This window comes from Oncorhynchus mykiss, chromosome 6 (assembly GCF_057628025.1).
Source record: "Oncorhynchus mykiss isolate SJ-2025 chromosome 6, ASM5762802v1, whole genome shotgun sequence".
Taxonomy (NCBI): Eukaryota; Metazoa; Chordata; class Actinopteri; order Salmoniformes; family Salmonidae; genus Oncorhynchus; species Oncorhynchus mykiss.
In genome coordinates this window covers 28,431,280-28,451,486 of record NC_143027.1, presented here as the reverse complement: position 1 = coordinate 28,451,486, position 20,207 = coordinate 28,431,280, and the positions used below count along the sequence as shown (strand labels likewise).

The window sequence follows — 20,207 nt, the reverse complement described above, 5'->3', positions numbered from 1 at the left end:
CCTAACCCTAGTTCATGTCCACACTCCAGCTCAACCCTAACCACAACCCTAACCCTAGCTACATGTCCACACTCCAGCTCAACCCTAACCACAACCCTAACCCTAGCTACATGTCCACACTCCAGCTCAACCCTAACCACAACACTAATCCTAGCTACATGTCCACACTCCAGCTCAACCCTAACCACAACCCTAACCCTAGCTTCACGTCCACACTCCAGCTCAACCCTAACCACAACCCTAACCCTAGCTTCATGTCCACACTCCAGCTCAACCCTAACCACAACCCTAACCCTAGCTACATGTCCACACTCCAGCTCAACCCTAACCACAACACTAACCCTAGTTCATGTCCACACTCCAGCTCAACCCTAACCACAACCCTAGTCCTAGTTCATGTCCACACTCCAGCTCAACCCTAACCACAACCCTAGTCCTAGTTCATGTCCACACTCCAGCTCAACCCTAACCACAACCCTAACCCTAGCTACATGTCCACACTCCAGCTCAACCCTAACCACAACACTAACCCTAGTTCATGTCCACACTCCAGCTCAACCCTAACCACAACCCTAGTCCTAGTTCATGTCCACACTCCAGCTCAACCCTAACCACAACCCTAACCCTAGTTCATGTCCACATCCAGGCTCAACCCTAACCACAACCCTAACCCTAGTTCATGTCCACACTCCAGCTCAACCCTAACCACAACCCTAACCACAACTCTAACCCTAGTTCATGTCCACACTCCAGCTCAACCCTAACCACAACCCTAACCCTAGTTCATGTCCACACTCCAGCTCAACCCTAACCACAACCCTAACCCTAGTTCATGTCCACACTCCAGCTCAACCCTAACCACAACCCTAACCCTAGCTACATGTCCACACTCCAGCTCAACCCTAACCACAACCCTAACCCTAGCTACATGTCCACACTCCAGCTCAACCCTAACCACAACACTAACCCTAGCTTCATGTCCACACTCCAGCTCAACCCTAACCACAACCCTAACCCTCGCTACATGTCCACACTCAAGCTCAACCCTAACCACAACCCTAACCCTAGCTACATGTCCACACTCCAGCTCAACCCTAACCACAACCCTAACCCTAGCTACATGTCCACACTCCAGCTCAACCCTAACCACAACCCTAACCCTAGCTTCATGTCCACACTCCAGCTCAACCCTAACCACAACCCTAACCCTAGCTACATGTCCACATCCAGGCTCAACCCTAACCACAACACTAACCACAACCCTAACCCTAGCTACATGTCCACACTCCAGCTCAACCCTAACCACAACCCTAACCCTGGCTACATGTCCACACTCCAGCTCAACCCTAACCACAACCCTAACCCTAGTTCATGTCCACACTCCAGCTCAACCCTAACCACAACCCTAACCAAAACCCTAACCCTAGTTCATGTCCACACTCCAGCTCAACCCTAACCACAACCCTAACCCTAGTTCATGTCCACACTCCAGCTCAACCCTAACCACAACCCTAACCCTAGTTCATGTCCACACTCCAGCTCAACCCTAACCACAACCCTAACCCTAGCTACATGTCCACACTCCAGCTCAACCCTAACCACAACACTAACCCTAGCTTCATGTCCACACTCCAGCTCAACCCTAACCACAACCCTAACCCTCGCTACATGTCCACACTCAAGCTCAACCCTAACCACAACCCTAACCCTAGCTACATGTCCACACTCCAGCTCAACCCTAACCACAACCCTAACCCTAGCTACATGTCCACACTCCAGCTCAACCCTAACCACAACCCTAACCCTAGCTTCATGTCCACACTCCAGCTCAACCCTAACCACAACCCTAACCCTAGCTACACGTCCACACTCCAGCTCAACCCTAACCACAACCCTAACCACAACACTAACCCTAGCTTCATGTCCACACTCCAGCTCAACCCTAACCACAACCCTAACCCTGGCTACATGTCCACACTCCAGCTCAACCCTAACCACAACCCTAACCCTGGCTACATGTCCACACTCCAGCTCAACCCTAACCATAACCCTAACCCTAGCTTCATGTCCACACTCCAGCTCAACCCTAACCACAACCCTAACCCTAGCTTCATGTCCACACTCCAGCTCAAACCTAACCACAACCCTAACCCTGGCTACATGTCCACACTCCAGCTCAACCCTAACCATAACCCTAACCCTAGCTACATGTCCACACTCCAGCTCAACCCTAACCACAACACTAACCACAACCCTAACCCTAGCTACATGTCCACACTCCAGCTCAACCCTAAACTTAATCATTATTTATTCATAAATTATTTTATTGGATCTTTAGTGTGTGTTCCTTTTATTTGTCTGATACTTTATGAGGGAGGCTTCCATAGCACTTCATTTGCCTATCTTCGCACTTACACTTTTCTTTTACCTTTAGTTTGTACCTGTTTTATTTGCATGATACTTTAAGATCTTTGAATGTGTTTTTTTTCTCCAAATATATGGGAGCATTTACTACCGTTCCCTTAATGCAATTGATTTTTTTCATATTAGCACATAACTTTATGAATTATAAGACTTGTTGATTTAGTCATATTTATGATCTGTTTCTTTAAGGCTGCGATATGTAACTTCTTGGGCAACTAACTAAATTCACATTGACATATCTATAGCATCCATTTCTTTCTCATTGAAAGCAAGTCTAAGAAGCGGTAGATCTGTTCTATGTTTCTATACTTCCCATTCTTCAGTTTCAGCTTCAAACAGCTGAAAATACAATATTTTTGGTTATGGAAAAAGTATTTCATAGCGGTTTAGATTGTACATTGACTCTACACGATACTTGATTGTTTTGTCACATAAACCGAAATTAGTCAAACTGTTATAGAATTTTAGCAACCAGGATATGGCGGAGCGATTTCTGCATTGTGCATCTTTAAGGGTCTAGATATTTACAGATTTTGATTCTGTGTGGTCTCTTCTCCCAGCAAAAAAGTTCTTATATTGGACTTTATTTCCACAGCTCCTGAATGAGTACAATATGAGCTGCATGCATTTGGACCACCTGTGTCCATAGGATGCCATCTAGTGGCCCTTTGTAAACACTACAGAGAACTCTTTATGGAGTCGGGTCAGAGTTTGGATCTTTCTGTAGGATCACCACCCATGAACTCTTAACAGCTTGTAGAAATGTTCTTTTAACTAGTGGTTTATAAAATGAGTTGGCCCTATGTCCCTATGTGCCCGTGCACCCTGTCTCCCTTGTGTGTAACAGACCTCAGTGCCCTTATCTAACCCTAATTTCTACTTTAGGCAACATGTTAGAAATGATTTTGGGTTAATTAAATGACCGTTAAGCAGTGTTAATGAAGACCACAAGTCAACATCCACCAGTGCCCAATCATGAATGTTGATTTATTCCTACAAATGCCCACATGGCAGGAGACTTAAAATACAGGGAGGTGTTCAAGGTGAGTCAATGATTTGTCATTTTTAGAACAACATGATGTTAAATAACTTACAATTTTCAATATGTGAGAACTTCTAAATTGAAGAGGTAGCTCACAAACCCATGAGTTTAACAATCGAACAAAGCCACAACCAGTGACGTGACTGGAGCCACATTGATGCCAATGCCATAACCCACTAAATATCTCATAGACCTTTTTAAAGTATTGTTAGTGTGACTCGGGTGATGGTCATGTGCCATGATGATGAAAGTCTGGAACCGTGGGCTTTCTCTGATGAGGAGATGAGGTGGAGAGAGGAGAACAGAGAGGGATGTGACCTTTGGTTGTTGATCTCACAAGCTGTTCAATATTTATCTTGGATGGCAGACCAGAGTTGGGTGCAGTCAAGACAGAGAAAGAGTCAGAGAAAGGAAGAATTCACCAGTCCGATAGGCCTGAGGAATATCTGAAGACTGAGTCAGACACTGGGAACGACAGAAGAACCAGTGGCTACTCAACTAGGTTGACAGGAAAACTAACAGAACTAAGGAAACTCTGTGGACAGACACAAGAGCAATAACTTATCATGCCCATAGGGGGCACAAGGGCACGTGCCACCTCAGATTTGTTCTGTTTAAAAAACGTTTTGATGTTGAATTAATTACTAAAATACAGTTTTAAGCCAATGTTTTATCATCATTATTTATAAAAAGATCTGTCAGCTGTATTTTGCAGAGGGGCCACACCGACTGGACCAGGCAAAGAGTATCCCCATTCCCAGCAAACACAGCTGATTAAACTAATTGCATTCTAAACTGAAGATGAATATAAATATACCAAATATACCTCTTCTGGTTTCAATCAGGTTCTCAGCAATCACTGCCTCATTGCCTGCACCTGCTAGCGGTGAAACGACCACCCCTCATCACTGTCAAATGGCCCCTAAAACACTTCTGAGAGCTGGCCTTTCTAATCGACCTGGCCCGGATATTCTGGAAGGATATTGCCCTCATCCCGTCAGTAGAGGACGCCTGGTTGTTTTTTTTTTTCCCAGCAAACTAGGCATAATGATTATGGCTCTAGAATGCAGGTAAAATCTGCAAAAAGCTGCACCCCCCATGTTCTTCGTGCCTTCTCTAAAATAATGGGTGCATGACACCCCTTACTGTGTACCTGAATGTGTTAATTGTTCTACAGCATTATTGATACTCTAGAATTAAAAGCATTTACCAATGTGCCCACTGCAATCTACATGCTATAGTAGTTTCCTCTGCCACACACTCATTTCCAAACTGGGTGGGCAAGTGAGGCTGCCTTTGCAACATGGGCATGGCTGCTCTTGGAGCAGACTGTGGAAACACTGATTCCTCTCCTCCAGCTGTGGGCATGTGTGTATGTGAGTGTGTGACTAAGTCTGTTAGAGTGAGCCCAGGTCTGGATTTTGAATTTGTGTATTTGTGTGGAGTGCAACCCTAGCCGTGTATGTATTGCTCTGTATCAACCAACCTTGTGACTCAATGTTTATGAAAAAAAGGCTAGCTGGAGCTCATTTGAGCGGTTGGCTTTTGAGCCCTCACCCAGTATGTGCTTAGTACTGATCGTTAAGGTTCTGACTCACTATATTCTGTTCGTCAAGAACAGTATGGATGCTTCTCAGTCCAGGACTTTAATTTATCGTTGTCACCACCACACATAGTATTAACACACACACACATTTTGTTCTTCTATCCTCGTGGAGACCTAAACTTACTTTCCATTCAAAATACTATTTTCCCTAACCTCTAACCCTTCCCCTTCCTATATCCCTAACCCTAACCCAAACCCTAAACCTAACTCCTAATCCTAATCCTAAACCTAACTACTAACCCCTTACCCTAATTCTAACCCTAACCCCTAAATTTAACATAGCCTTTGTCCCCATGGGGACGTGGGAAATGTTTTCCTTGTTTTACTGTCCTTGTGGGGACTTTAACACACACACACACACACACACACACACTCTCTCTCTCTTCAGTTATTTAGAATGGACTTGTGGTTCTATAAATGAAGGAAACATAAACAAACAGAGAGACGCTCCATCATTGCGTTTGCATAGTTTAGCGTGAAGAGTGTAAAGCCCATGAGATTACAGGTCCACTGGGCGCCAGTTCAAGTAGCCTCTGTAGGCTATGTGCAGGCTACAGCGCCTCTCGTGTGAGTTATTTTGTGGAATATAATAAATTGACATATTTGTAGGGCTTGGATGTATTTTTTGTTCTGGAAAATCTTTTTTTTTTAGATCAATTGTTTTATTACGTTCAAAGCAAGAAATAGGCAGAATAAATTATTAGTGGCCTCAGTCGGCATGGGTTCGATATTAGTGGCCTCAGTCGGCATGGGTTCGAATCCGGCCCACTGTCCCTTTGACTCCCCCTCCCTCTCCCCCTATCCACCACTGTTCTATCTCTTCAACAAAAGGAGTGGGACTGCCACCACTCCTTAAAAATACCCTTAAGAAAGAATGAATCATTGGACAAATAACAATTATAATAATTGTGAGGGCACATCCAACATAAAACATGATTATGAATCATACAAGGTAAGCTAAATTGATTCATAGAACACGCACAGACCAAGCAATCATCAATAGATGTTATGCTAACTGAATCCACTATTGAAAGAGAAGAAAAAAATAGAAACTAAACTCTGCAGTATATGCTGAGATTCAGGTTGGAGATTTTGAGGTGAAAATTAAAAACTTCAGAGGACTTTTAAGCCCGATTACATTGTAAGTTTGCTCTTGGAGTTCCGCCAACGGATCTTTAATTTTTAATTTTATTTAGATCGCCAATACCAGTCAAATGTTTGGACACACCTACTCATTCCATGATTTTTCTTTATTTTTTACTATTTTCTACATTGTAGAAGACATCAAAACTATGAAATAACACATATGGAATCATGTAGTAACCAAAAGAGTGTTAGAGAAATCAAAATATATTTTAGATTTGAGATTCTTCAAAGTAGCCACCCTTTGCCTTCATGACAGCTTTTCACACTCTTGGCGTTCTCTCAACCAACTTCATGAGGTGGAATGCATTTCAATTAACAGGTGTGTCTTGTTAAAAGTTAATTTGTGGAATTTATTTCCTTCTTTAATGAGTTTGAGCCAATCAGTTGTGTTGTGACAAGGTAGGTGTAGCAGTGTAGACATTGTTTGTTGTTCTCCTGTGTAAATTTGTGTTTTTTCGTCTGTCTTTGTATATATTTCAATATATTTCAATCTCTTATAGATATTATCCTGACCAACTTGCCCTCCAAATATACCTCTGCTGGTTTCAATCAGGTTCTCAGCAATCACTGCCTCATTGCCTGCACCTGCTAGCGGTGAAACGACCACCCCTCATCACTGTCAAATGGCCCCTAAAACACTTCTGCGAGCTGGCCTTTCTAATCGACCTGGCCCAGGTATTCTGGAAGGATATTGCCCTCATCCCGTCAGTAGAGGACGCCTGGTTGTTTTTTAATAGTGCTTTCCTCACCATCTTAAATAAGAATGCCTCTTTCAAAAAATGTAGAAGAATAGATATAGCCCTTCACTCCAGACCTGACTGTCCTTGACCAGCACAAAAACATCCTGTGGCGGACTGCACTAGCATCGAATAGTCCCCGCGATATGCAACTTTTCAGGGAAGTCAGAAACCAATACACACGGTCAGTTAGGAAAGCAAAGGCTAGTTTTTCAAACAGAAATTTGCATCTTGTAGCTCGAACTCCAAAAAGTTTTGGGACAATGTAAAATCCATGGAGAATAAGAGAACCTCCTCACAGCTGCTCAATGCACTAAGGCTAGGAAACACTGTCAGCACCGTTAAATCCACGTTAGTAGAGAATTGCAACAAGCATTTCTCTATGGCTGCTTTCCTCCTGGCTACCCGAACCCCGGCCAACTGCTCTGCATCCTCTGCAACTACTTGCCCTGCAGCTACCTGCACAAACCTCCCCAGCTTCTCCTTCTCCCAAATCCAGATAGAAGATGTTCTGAAAGAGCTGCAAAACCTGGACCCGTACAAATCAGCTTTGCTAGACAATCTGGACCCTCTCTTTCTAAATGTTGCTCTTGGACATTTAGACTCTCTCTTTCTAGATGTTGCTCTTGCTGAGGGTGATTCCTTGATCCACCTCTATGCAGACGACACCATTCTGTATACATCTGGCCCTTCTTTGGACACTGTGTTAATAAACCTCCAATCGAGCTTCAATGCCGTACAACACTCCTTCCGTGGTCTCCAACTGATCTTAAACACTAGTAAAACTAAATGCATGCTCTTCAACTGATTGCTAGCCACACCCGCCCACCCGACTAGCATCACTACTCTGGACGGTTCTAACTTAGAATATGTGGACAACTACAAATACCTAGGTGTCTGGCTAGACTGTAAACTCTCCTTCCAGACTCATATTAAACATCTCCAATCCAAAATGAAATTTAGAATCGGCTTGAACAGAAGAAGACACAAGTTTGGTTTGCAACCAAGCTTTAAGTGTTTATTCTAATAGGCGCTTTATATTGTTGGGGGTTGTTTATGATTAATGCATGCTACTGAAACCTTGCTAGTGTTAGTTATCTTGTTACATATAACTTCATACCTGTGTAACTAATGCATGCCATCTCCTAAGTACAGAATTGGCAGTTAATCATTGCATGGTTGGATTTATCATTATGTGCATGTTACTATTACAGCAAAAGATTGTGCTATATGGCCGTTTAGTAAGTAAATTCTGGAAGATTCTAAGTGGTATGGTGCGCTTGTGCACTTGATTCATGGCCAACCAGATAATCAAGCACCCTGATTGGCTGGAAGGAAGGGCCTTTTTTTACAGTTTAGTTTAGAAAATCTGCATATCTTTCTCTCAAATAGGCCTCGGACTCTGAATGGAGCACCACACTACTACTGGATTGATCTCAAACACAAGTCTGTATATTTAGGTTGATGTGAAAATGGCCTCCTCTGTTCCTGCTCATGAAAAACAAAAGTGTGGTTCCACTGAGGCTGTGCCTGCATGGGAATTTCTATTATTTCCAGCTGCAGATGGAAACTATTACAGAGTCCCTGATGAGCTGTAGAGTGGAGTGAGGGGTGTTGCACACACACAAAACACACACACACACAAGCTGAGTCACTCGCAGAAGATAAAAGACACCCTGTTGGCCAGCAGCAGTGGTTCTCTCCCTCCCTCCTTCTCTTTCTCTCTCCCTCTGTACTATACCAAGAAGACCTCTCTACTCGGCCTGCGCTGCACTGATCTGTAAGTACGACTCTCTCTGTCTGTCTCTGCTGCTCCACGCCAAGACTAAAACACAAACAGTTCATGTTGTCAGAGTCTCCCGCTCGCTCTGGCTCTATCACCTAGAGGGCTGAAGAGATGGGGAGCGTAATGACCGGATTATACACTTGAACTGTGGGAAATGGAACTGTGTTTATCTTTAGTTCTCCATGCGTGTCAATTACTTTTCTTTCTGAACATTGTTGTGCAACAGTTGAGTTGCAGCCGAATTGTAGGGTTCTAACATTGTCTTAGGAAGGAGCTATCTGTCTTTGGTTGAGCAGATAGGAATCAGACCTCCTCCACGGAAAGACAGGTTTCTGATGTTGTGGCTGTTGTTTTGGGCTGAGAGCTATGCTGAATGTAACCACTTCAGTACTGCTCCTCTGGTTATACTGTGCATGTTCATTTGTACATACTGTATACATTAACATGTTCATTTGTACATACTGTATACATTAACATGTTCATTTGTACATACTGTATACATTAACATGTTCATTCGTTCAACACATCAGTGTTTTGTCATGATACATTTATTACCAAACGTAAAGGGAACTTAACCCATCTAAGGGCTTTTCAAGAACAGAAGTACAGTAGGATCTTCATTTGATCTCTCTTTTGTTGCTGAGAAAAATGTATCAACCCTTACAAAAATGTCCACTAATTATAATCCACATAATAATTCACATTTCCTGTTGCTGCAGGATTACCTTACTGCTGTAGCAAACTGGCTCAAATTAAGATCCCACATCTGTATTTTAAACCATAATGTCCACTTCTATGTTTGTGGTCCCTGTTGTCTTTGTTTAGCTGGGCTCTTTATACTGGAAGTAGCTAACCTTGAGAGCTCCAAATGGATTTCCTCTTTGGGCCAACAACCACGACATGCATATCTTCATGTGTCCATTCGTCTACTCTGATACTCAGTGTGCATGAGGGCTGTGAGCTCTGGTGCTGAAAGAGAGAGGGTTCTTATCATAGCTTACCTCCCATACCAGAGGAGACAAGCATTCCCCCAGAGTAGAGTATAATATAGGCAGAGGAATGCATGGGAATGGTTGGCTTCATCATCAGTCTGCATGGCTCATACGGTTGTGGGATGCACCGACCGCTGACCAGACTGTTGTTTACATGCAAAGCAACACACAACCCCTATGGTGCTGTTGTGTCCTTCTGAAAGGCATTTTAACAACACTGTCACTGTGTATATCTGGCTGTATGGGTGACGGTGATGATCATGTAGGCCAGGGGTTCCGAGCCTTTTTTCCCCAAGGCCCGCCTTTTTATTATTGCTTACTGAGTTAGCCTATATTAAAAACACCACAAGCTTGATTTGGTTTAATTTGAGGGACCTATAAAATGTTGTTGTTTTATAGCTAATTTCCTGCAATTCTATGTAGTTTAACAAGATTCATGGGGCGGCAGGGTAGCCTAGTGGCAGTGCCTAGTGGTTAGAGCATTGGACTAGTAATTGGAAGGTTGCAAGTTCAAACCCCCGAGCTGACAAGCTGAACAGGCAGTTAACCCACTGTTCCTAGGCCGTCATTGAAAATAAGAATTTATTCTTAACTGACTTGCCTGGTAAAATAAATAAAAAACATATTTTAATAATAATGGACAAGGAAATTCAAGTTCAGACCCAATTTCTCCAAATAATATTCTGCTACCAAATATATTTTATTATAATAATTTATATGAACCTTCAATTTAATTATACATATCCTCTTTTATAGAAAGTGATTAGATCAATTGATAGTGACAGAGTCACACATTATATAAGATTACTTCTCAAGAGTCAAAGCATTTATTTTACTCCTCAAATTTAGCTCATAGCTCAGCTTCTTAAATTATATTTCCAAGTGCATCAGAGCTGTGTCTTTCTCTGGCATTTTACAGCTTTTTAAATTTTATTTATCCATTATTTTACCAGGTAAGTTGATTGAGAACACGTTCTCATTTGCAGCAACAGCCTGGGGAATAGTTACAGGGGAGAGGAGGGGGATGAATGAGCCAATTGTAAACTGAGGATTATTAGGTGACCGTGATGGTTTTAGGGTCAGATTGGGAATTTAGTCAGGACACCAGGGTTAACACCCCTACTCTTACGATAAGTGCCATGGGACCTTTAATGACCTCAGAGAGTCAGGACACCCATTTAACATCCCATCCAAAAGACAGCACCCTACACAGGGCAATGTCCCCAATCACTACTCTGGGGTACTGGGATATTTTTTAAACCCGAGGAAAGAGTGCTTCCCACTGGCCCTCCAACACCACTTCCAGCAATTTCTAGCTTAAAGCATTGTGGAATTATGCATCGCTTTAGCTCGGTATAAACCATTGTGAATTATTATGATGATTATTATTATTACATTTTTCTCAAGGAAGGTCCCGCCCCCCTAGGTTGGGAACCCCCTGATGTAGGCATAAGAAAGAAAAACAGATGAACTGACAGTTCTTTCACTTTATTGGATGTCTTTCAGTGTTAAACAATATTTAGTTACATTAAACTCTTAGTTATTAAATCTCTCTAAAAATCTGACTGCCTGATTGAAACCAAATGGCTTGTTTTATAGGCAGTTTGTTTCCAAATGCATGATGAATGTTCAGATAGTTTAGTGCTTCACTGGGAAATGTTTTCCCCAACCAGTAGAAAAGTAGGTTATTTGGGTAGTTAGGTAGTTGACTGTTATGTAACAGAGCTTTATATCATGATGTATTCCCTCACTTGGTATGGTCTTTGGTTGTTGCATGGGATTTTAATGACCCATGCAATGGGTATGATTGCTTCATAGAAACATACGGAACATATTGGAATATACCACAGAGACAGAACAGGGTTTGAATGTGTTTGAAAGTTGAAAGTTGCTAGGAGGGATTTACTACTCTGGCACAGAGCTGAGAGTTGCTAAGGTTGATTCATTAGAATCCCATCACTGTTACAAATACCACACTATGGACTCGGCGGGACAGTGGAAAAAACAGGCTACAGTTCCCATCCCTCCAAATATAATATTTATCACTGGAGGGAGGTACAGACAAAATGACAGTGATGGAAAGAGAAATGTGTATGGGAGAGAAGAAGACAGGGAGGGGGGAGTGTGTTTGTGAGAGAGGTGCTGGGTCCTCGGCCAAAGCAGCAATCACCTCTTGCACCTCATTGAGCCACAGAGTGACAGGGTGTAGGATTGGGTCACAGCGGGGGACTGTGCCTGCCTGACTGCTCTAACTGGGCCCTATAGCCTCTTCCACTACAGCACAAACTATCCAGAAGCGTTCCTTCTTCTAGGGGTGAAAAACAACATTTTCCTTTGGCAAAAACAATCTCTGGACCAGTGGTACAGACTCAGTAAATGGACACTGCCTGGTATTTGCCTGAGTTACACTGTCCCAAGCCAGACCGCTGAATTATTCAAAAAGAGCTGACTCCTTCTATTCCAACCTCAAACTCTCCGAGGCATGGGGCTTACACACACACACACACACACACACACACACACACACACACACACACACACACACACACACACACTGCTTACCAAATAATGTCTATTTTTTAGCTGGTGTGACTGGTTAAAAGGTTAAAGTGCAATAAAGGTGAGTGTACTACCACCTGCAATGTGAAACATGTAAAGGCTAACTCAGTACCTGAGACATATGAGACAGAAACAGTTATGTCAGCATGTAAATCCTCAGGTTTGTATCCTGTTTCTCTCCATTGGCAAACTCTGCAGACAACCTGGAAAACCTAGTTCTAATTTGCCATGTATGGTAGCGAGAACAACTGAGGAATTTGAGAGCATGTGCTTCACCCTGCTTGTAAGTTTAACACTGTGTAGTTCCGTTTACTGTATTCTCTCATGTACTTGTTCTATGGTCTGTATGCTCCAAGGGCTACATATTATGAAAGACAATCTAGATATCTGAATACAGAATGTCTGGATTATTCTGTATATCAGCTGGCAGTGGTTGAAGCAAATTCAAATGGATTCACCTCCCCTCACATATAGTTTCTCTCTAGTCATCGTGCCCCTCAGTCTAAGCGGTTGTAGCTGGATGTAAATGATCTGGGGAAGGGCAGGGGATGTGAGAAAGACAAGCTCTATCTGTCTGTCTGTGTCTGAGTGAGTGAGTCAAGTGGTGGGTCCAGTGTCAGTGCGATCCATGGGGGTTGACCACCTCAAAGACTAATGATGTCAGGGGACCCTCAGAGAACCCTCCTGGACTGAGAGAGTTATTTTTCTCCCCTCCTCTTCACTCCCGTCTCTCTTTAACTGGAAAGAGACCTGGCCTGTATGTGCCCCCAGAAAAGACACAAGCAGCAGCACAAAAGAGAGGGAGTCATGGGAGAGAAAGAGAGAGTGGGTGATAGAGAGAGGGGCAGTGTGGGGTATTGGGGAGGTGGAGGTGATTCACTATTTGCCTTCACCCTGCACTGTGTGAAATATCACTACGATGAAGCCCCGCGCTGACAAGCCAAGAGGAGGGTGCCTTTTGAACAGGGTCCAGGGGTTGCCACGGCAATGCCTGTCAACCGGGAAGTCCTTCACAGGAGGAGGTAGGAGAGAGAGAGAGAGAGAGAGGGAGAGGGAGAGGGAGAGGCAGGTTGTAGAGTGGGACTGCCCACAACATATTGGGCTTACATGCATCACGGAGAAGATAGAACTTTGAGAGGTGTGGTGTTCCCTGGGATTCTTTATCAGAGGTGAGTAGCCTAAACTTTTCCCATGCTGAGGAAGTAGGATGACATAACTTTAGATACTCTTGTCAACATAGCCAGATATTTTACACAATAACTAACTATGTGATCATGGGGCTGTGGTAGGTTCTGCTTTGCTCTGTTTTTATTGAAGGGTTGAGTAACCTGCCTGTTTGCCTATCTGCTCCGGGCTTATCTGCTTGCTTCACAGGATTAGTGCAGCAGACTTCCCAGGAATTTGTCAGTGTTTTTTTAAAAAGAGACTCAGCAAACTGAGAGGATGGTCACAGCGAGATCCAGTACAGTATAGTGTACCTGAAGTTACGGCTGTCTCATTCTGACAGAAGAAGGCTATTTTATTCTGCTACCCTCAGTGATGAGGTCTGTGCTGTGAACTGTCCTAGAGAAACAGTCTTAGTTGTGGTTTGTGAATGAGTGGAGGAGAGGGCAGCTCTGATGCAACCCTGCCACATTACAGGAACACAGAGGGTGTGAATGAGAGAAGGGGGCTGTGTTATTATGGTCATTACTCACTGCTCTATCCATGGGTTTGGGTATACTGTGCTATAATCATGGGGGCTACCTTATTAACGGTGTGGAAATAGATATCCCTATCATGGACAATGCCCTTAACACAGGGCTCCTTGGCCCTCTGGCTCCAGACATGTTCACCCTTCATCTTGGGGCTTATTGTGGATGTCAGGATGATTTCTATACCCTGCACGGATCCTCTTTGAGTTCTCCTGAGATCTCTTGCTCCATCACCACAGCCTATACTCACTCTGCTTTGCATATATACAAAAAGCTACCCATATTGCTGTGTGATTGTTTTTGTGTGCCCTGTGATGGCATATTTGCCTACACTGTGTAAGGTTGTGATTGTTCTTTTGTAGTTGTGTAAGGGCTGAACTACCTTGCATAGCACTGCGTGAGCTCTAATATGAGTACAGTAACCTCCCTGAAATCTCCAATCCCTCTCTAGTTCAGCAGTCATATTATTATTGGCCCCCTCAAAGTGAGGCTGTATAGTGTCTCTATTGACAAGTGACACGGAAGCCTTGGCTCCCCCAAGCAGCAGGCTGAGGGGAGGGAGCACCATACAAGGAGGCAGAATAGTTTCTTTCTGATAAATGTGTGTATCCCTCAATAAGCGCATGTAATAAACAGGACGGGTCCAGGTCCTTGTATGGTCTATGGCAATGTGTTCACATGTGCCAAGTTGTAGTCTGGAGACAAGGCAGTAGTGTGTGATTAACCTTTAGAGGACATCTTTATAATAACAACCTGATGATGAGTCACCCCTCAGGTTTTTGAAAAAGATCAGATTGTTTGTGATTATCTTCCAACATCCTGTTCAAGTAAAAACATACTAATGATCATTTCAGGTTTACTGCTTTCTTACATAATTTATCCCCTGGAATTTACTACATTGTGTGAGATTATGTGATAAGGCATTACCTGCCTCCCACTCATCTGGAGAGTAGTAGTGTAGTAGACATGAGTGTTGTTTCCCCCAAAAAATGAAGCATCTCCATTAAAGGATAGAGATGAAGGGATGTTATGCGGTCTGATATTAAGGAAAGGCCAGAAGTTTTTAGGACCTGTATAGCACTACAAACAAAATCACCACCTTAAGCAAACATGTCTGTGTTTTGGTTGGTCTGTGTCCTTAATAGTCTAACTCTGAGCAGGACTTCTCATGGCTGGGAACAACATTATGGAGCCAATGATTAACCTGCTCTTTCTGCTCAGCACAGCCCTACACACAGAAACCAATGGAAGAGGTCAGTCATAGAAATACAATCAATAGAGAGCATGTCACTAGTTTGGTTAGTTGTGTGCACTTTAAGGGTCAAATCGAGTTATCCATAAAGTGACTTTGCACACCAATTCACTATACTGAAGCTATGCTACTACCTTGTACTGTACTTTTTGGTAATACACCTCATTATGATGGATTTATGTCACATAACGTCAAATGTTTGTATCACTGTACCAATTGTTGAGTTCCGCCCATTCTCTTTCAAGCTGAAACATATTTCCATGATGTTTGGTATGAGGACAATATAAGGGAACGTTTAGCTATTGTTACTTCACCTGGCCTTAGACACTCCCTCTACCCAGGCGGGGCTCTGGCAGGCTGCCTGTTGTGGTGGATACTGTTGGTAGCAGAGGTTCTACAACTCATAAGGTGTCATTTGTGGCTGTCCTGACAACCATACTTCCTGGGATAACAATGCAGTGGAGGAGATTAGAGCTGGACCCAGTCACAGAAAACCTCCTACCACAGACAGGAGGAGGAGAGGTCTGGGTGACAATGCATAGAGAAACATAGAGTGCCAACTCATTTTTCATAAGATCATCCTGATGCAACACTTGACTCAAAAACACAGCTGGTGAGAGAAATCCTGTTGTGAAACACTTTCTTGTAATAACAGTTATTTTTTGGGCTTCCAGATTAGAGTTAATATATTAAAAGTTTCCCTGTAAGTTACCGGCGAAGATGAAAGCTAATATAGTCATGGCTTTGTTGTAAGTTCTATTTCAAATAATTGCTCGGTTATTCAGTATGGGTAGCGCCTTCGTTGGGCGTGGTCAATAAGGAACTAATTTCATGCAAAGCCGTAGACAGACAGGAGCAACAGCCAACAGGGGGGACCCCGCTCCTTTCTAACGCGCTGTTGCTCCATCACACCTCACTTGGTTCTTCCTTATGAGGTCAAAATACTTCTGAATACTCTCTTCGGGATCCGGTACTTCTCCGTTTTCGACTGTTTTGTTCCGGATCCTATTTAGCCGGATCCAGTACATTATGTAACAATATTTAGCAATATACAAATTTGAATAAAAACATGTTCATTGGAGTTGCCTCTTGATTAATTGGTTTGCGCAACATTGTAACCGCTGTTTGAGACCAATGTGTGGCTGTGGCTTTGTAATAAGTGTGCCGGTATCTCTCACAGAACTAGAATGAGATTCACTTTATATATCTCCCTCCCTCTGCTCTGATAGACATGAGCCTGCAACTCTCACCGCACTTCATCATTTATTTACTTATACAAGCAGATACGCGCAAAGGATTCTGGAGGAGCAGAACACCTCTGATAAATTGAATTACATTTACTAAAGTTATAGAATTACTGTTGTCTGTTCAGAAAGAAATTCAATCATTCAGAATACCCTACTGCACCACGAGAAGGCTTATTGTATAACCACCGACTATCAATAGCTTCTTTAAAACATGTGCCTAGCTATGGATTGTGTGTAGCCCAATAACAAGGCTCAGTTTACAGTTGGGAATGCACGGCAAATCTGTCAGTGAACAGCATGCAGACAAAACAGGCCTTTGGCAATATTTCAAATGCAATCGTGGGAAAAAAACAGTTTGGAAAGTAAATGGCTCCTGCTGAAATGACAAGACAAATCTGTCTGTAGAGGCTGCCAAAATATTATATCAAATTCCAAATAGTGTTTTACAAAGTAAAGCAAGAGAGAGATTGCCTTTTGGCACGAGCGCATCGGCCATCACCAGCGAGTAAGCCTTGCATCATTGGGTGAGTCATTCAAACTGAAAAGCATGTTTAGGACTACAATTTCCTCCTCATATTGTAGTTTACAATATGCGTCTCCACACACCTAGGCTTAGGCTAATGATGGATTCAAGACAAGGTCGTTTTTATTGATCTCAGATTCTCAGTTTGTCAGTGTCAAAGTAGCCTGTCATTTCGATTATTTCTGCTGTATTAAAACCTCTTAAGGATTTCCAATTTTCGCCTAAAATGATATACCCAAATCTAACTGCCTGTAGCTCAGGCCATGAAGCTTGGTACCATTTGAAAGGAAACACTTTGAAGTTGTGGAAATGTAGGAGAATATAACACAATAGATCTGGCAAAAGATAATACAAAGAAAAAAACAACCGTTCTTTTGTAATTTTTTCGTACCATCTTTGAAATGCAAGAGAAAGGCCAAAATGTATTATTCCAGCCCAGGTGCAATTTAGATTTTGGCCACTAAATGGCAGCAGTGTATGTGCAAGGTTTTAGACTGATCTAATGAACCATTGCATTTCTGTTTGTATCAAGACTGCCCAAATGTGCCTAATTTGTTTATTAATAACTTTTCATGTTCAAAATTGTGCACTCTCCTAGCATGGTATTATTTCACTGTAATAGCTACTGTAAATTGGACAGTGCAGTTAGATTAACAAGAATTTAAGCTTTCTGCCAATATCAGATATGTCTATGTCCTGGGAAGTTTTCTTGTTACTTACAACCTCATGCTAATCGCCTATCTTAGCTCCAAAAAGAAAAAAGAAAAAGATCCTCCCAAAGTCTCCAGTCATGTAATATTCTGTACAATTGCATGAAATGCGTTTAGAAAAGGCCACATTTCCCTGACCCCAGGCTACTAAAAATGTGTGTACAACTTCCATAAGTGCCTCTACTCCACTGCTCTATGCCACTATGCAAATGTGATTATATGCATGCAATGCTTTATTTTAAAGGTTTAATTTTCTTCGTGCATTCCGGTACCTCAGAGCTCCTCAGGTCACCCCCCTCTCGTACTCACTTTTTGTTCCGGCACCTCCCAATTTACAAATTAAGCACCGGGGAGCAGTTGCCACAAAGCACTGTACCCGTTTCATGCACAAACACTGCCTTTTCAATAAACATATACCACTGTTGCACACAATATTCTTGCCAAGGGCACAGAACATGAGTATAACCAATAGTTGAATCCCAATAATGCCACCAGAGGGGCGCTACGGTCCGTAGCCATTTTGCCACAAGTGTGGAGAACTGGTGCAAATATGCAGTCTTGACCATGGTTACCAAGGGTTAAGTTTGACAGAAGACCACCTGTTTTTATCAGAATGGTGTTGTCAGTAGCGAGCGCAACTCGGCTCAAATACTAGAGCAGGAAATCTCCTCTCTTTTCACCTAAAGAGCTATCAGAGCAATACCAGCAGATGAAAGCCAACTAGGCTTCTACACTCGTTACATTTTGGTTCACAAAAGGACCTACGGGTCCTCAGCAGCTATTTTAAAAAGCTCACGTTCTGTATGCTTATGCACAACGTGCTGTCTTGCTCCATTCGTCAAAGCGAAGGGTTCAGTTGATCTGCAGTTGATCTGCAGGATGCCTATTTTCAAATCAACATTTTGCCAGCACACAGGAGATTTCTCAGGTTCGCCTTTCAGGTCCAGCCCAATGAGTATCAGCCTTTCACTAGCCCCACTGACTTTCAGCAAATGTGTGGATGTGGCACTGACCCCTCTGAGGTCCAGGGGGCTCAGAATCTCTGCCTACATAGACGGTTACCTGCTCTGTACCCAGACACAGCAGCAAGCAGTGAGAAATACAGCTATCCTTACAACCCTCCTCACAGAGCTAGATTTCAGGATCAATCAGATAAGAGCTGTTTGGTGCACACACAGATCATAGAATATCTTGCGGGAAGAGTAAATTATATTTTGTTCTAGGCCACCCTATTGGAAAGGCAAGTCACTGCGTTTTGCCAGTGCATCTCCATGTTCAGACTTGGGCATACGGTCACGCTCAAAAACGTGTCTCTGTTTATTGGGTTTGATGGCTTCCACCATATCAATAGTCCCGCTGGAGTGGAGAAATATCGCAATGGGTCCTGTTCGTACGTCTGTGTTATCTTCGTCACCTCCATCACAAGATAAAAGCATCCCTACCATAAGTTTCGGCTCTCTGCCACTGGAGGAATCCCTTGATCTTAGTCAAAGGCACTCCCCTAGGGGTAGTGTCTGCAAGGAAAGGGTGTGACGACAGACGCATCTGTCACAGGGCAGAGCAGTGAATGGATTGTGGCCTCCACAACTTCGTGTTACTCACATAAACTACCTTGAGTTGCTTACAGTGCTTCTGTATATTGGAAGCTTCAGCCCTTTCTAGTGGCCCAAATATGGGAGAAATACTGTAAGGACGGCTGTCCCTAGTTCTCTTCACATCGCGTAGAAACGCGCACTGCCAGTTGTTATTTTCAATGGAAAATGACAATGTGCCACTGGGGGTGGATGTGCTAGCGTACCCATGGCCAAGGGGACAGCTTTACATGTTTCCCCCTCTCAGTCTTTCCCTCCCCACTCTAGCCAGAGTTAGGGAACAGAGGTTGTCTCTTATCCCGGTAGCCCCCCGATGGCCAGGACGGCTGTGGTTAGAAGAGATTATTTTACACAGGGAGATTTTCCATCCTCATCTAGACACCCTGGTACTCGTGCCTGTCCCATGAGAGGATGAATCTTAATGCAACAGGCCTACTGCTTAGGTTTGTTGAAATTATTCAAAGCACTTGGGCACCTTCTACGTGCTCACTGTATGATATCAAGTTGTGTGTGTTTGAGAGATGGTGCGAGCAGGAACGGGCCATTCCCTTTCAGTGTTCTGTTTCAGAGGTACTTTGCTTACGGGAGGGGCTTCTGGACAGGGAGAAGGCTTACTCCACTGTTAAAGTCTATCTGGCCTCCATCTCTGCCTGCCATATACTGTAGACTTCAACAACGACACAGTGGGAAATCATCCCCTTATCTGTCGTTTTATGAAGGGTGCACGTTACTTACGTCTGTTGTCCAAACAGCTCGTCCCAACTTGGGACCTATCTGTTGTACTTGAGGCTATGTCTCAGTTGAGCCACTGGAAAGTACACATATGAGACTTCTCTCATTCAAAACTGTCTTACTTTTAGTCATTAAATCCGCAAAGCGAGCGGTTGAGCTGCATAC

General features: G+C 43.3%; 1 protein-coding gene across 22 annotated transcripts in view; it reads left to right on the top strand.

Moving 5' to 3' along the window:
* The first annotated feature begins 8,586 nt into the window (after nucleotides 1-8,586).
* Nucleotides 8,587-20,207, top strand: part of LOC110525662 (vinexin) — a 60,855-nt gene continuing 49,234 nt past the window's right edge. For 11 of the 22 annotated variants that reach the window (XR_016496599.1, XR_016496600.1, XR_016496597.1 and 8 more), the window contains exon 1: nucleotides 8,587-8,735. The gene's annotated coding sequence lies outside the window, so the exon portion shown is untranslated. Of the gene's footprint in view, nucleotides 8,736-12,868; nucleotides 13,462-20,207 lie in introns of those variants that run through there. The other 11 variants (XR_016496601.1, XR_016496602.1, XR_016496598.1 and 8 more) reach the window with 4 other exon arrangements.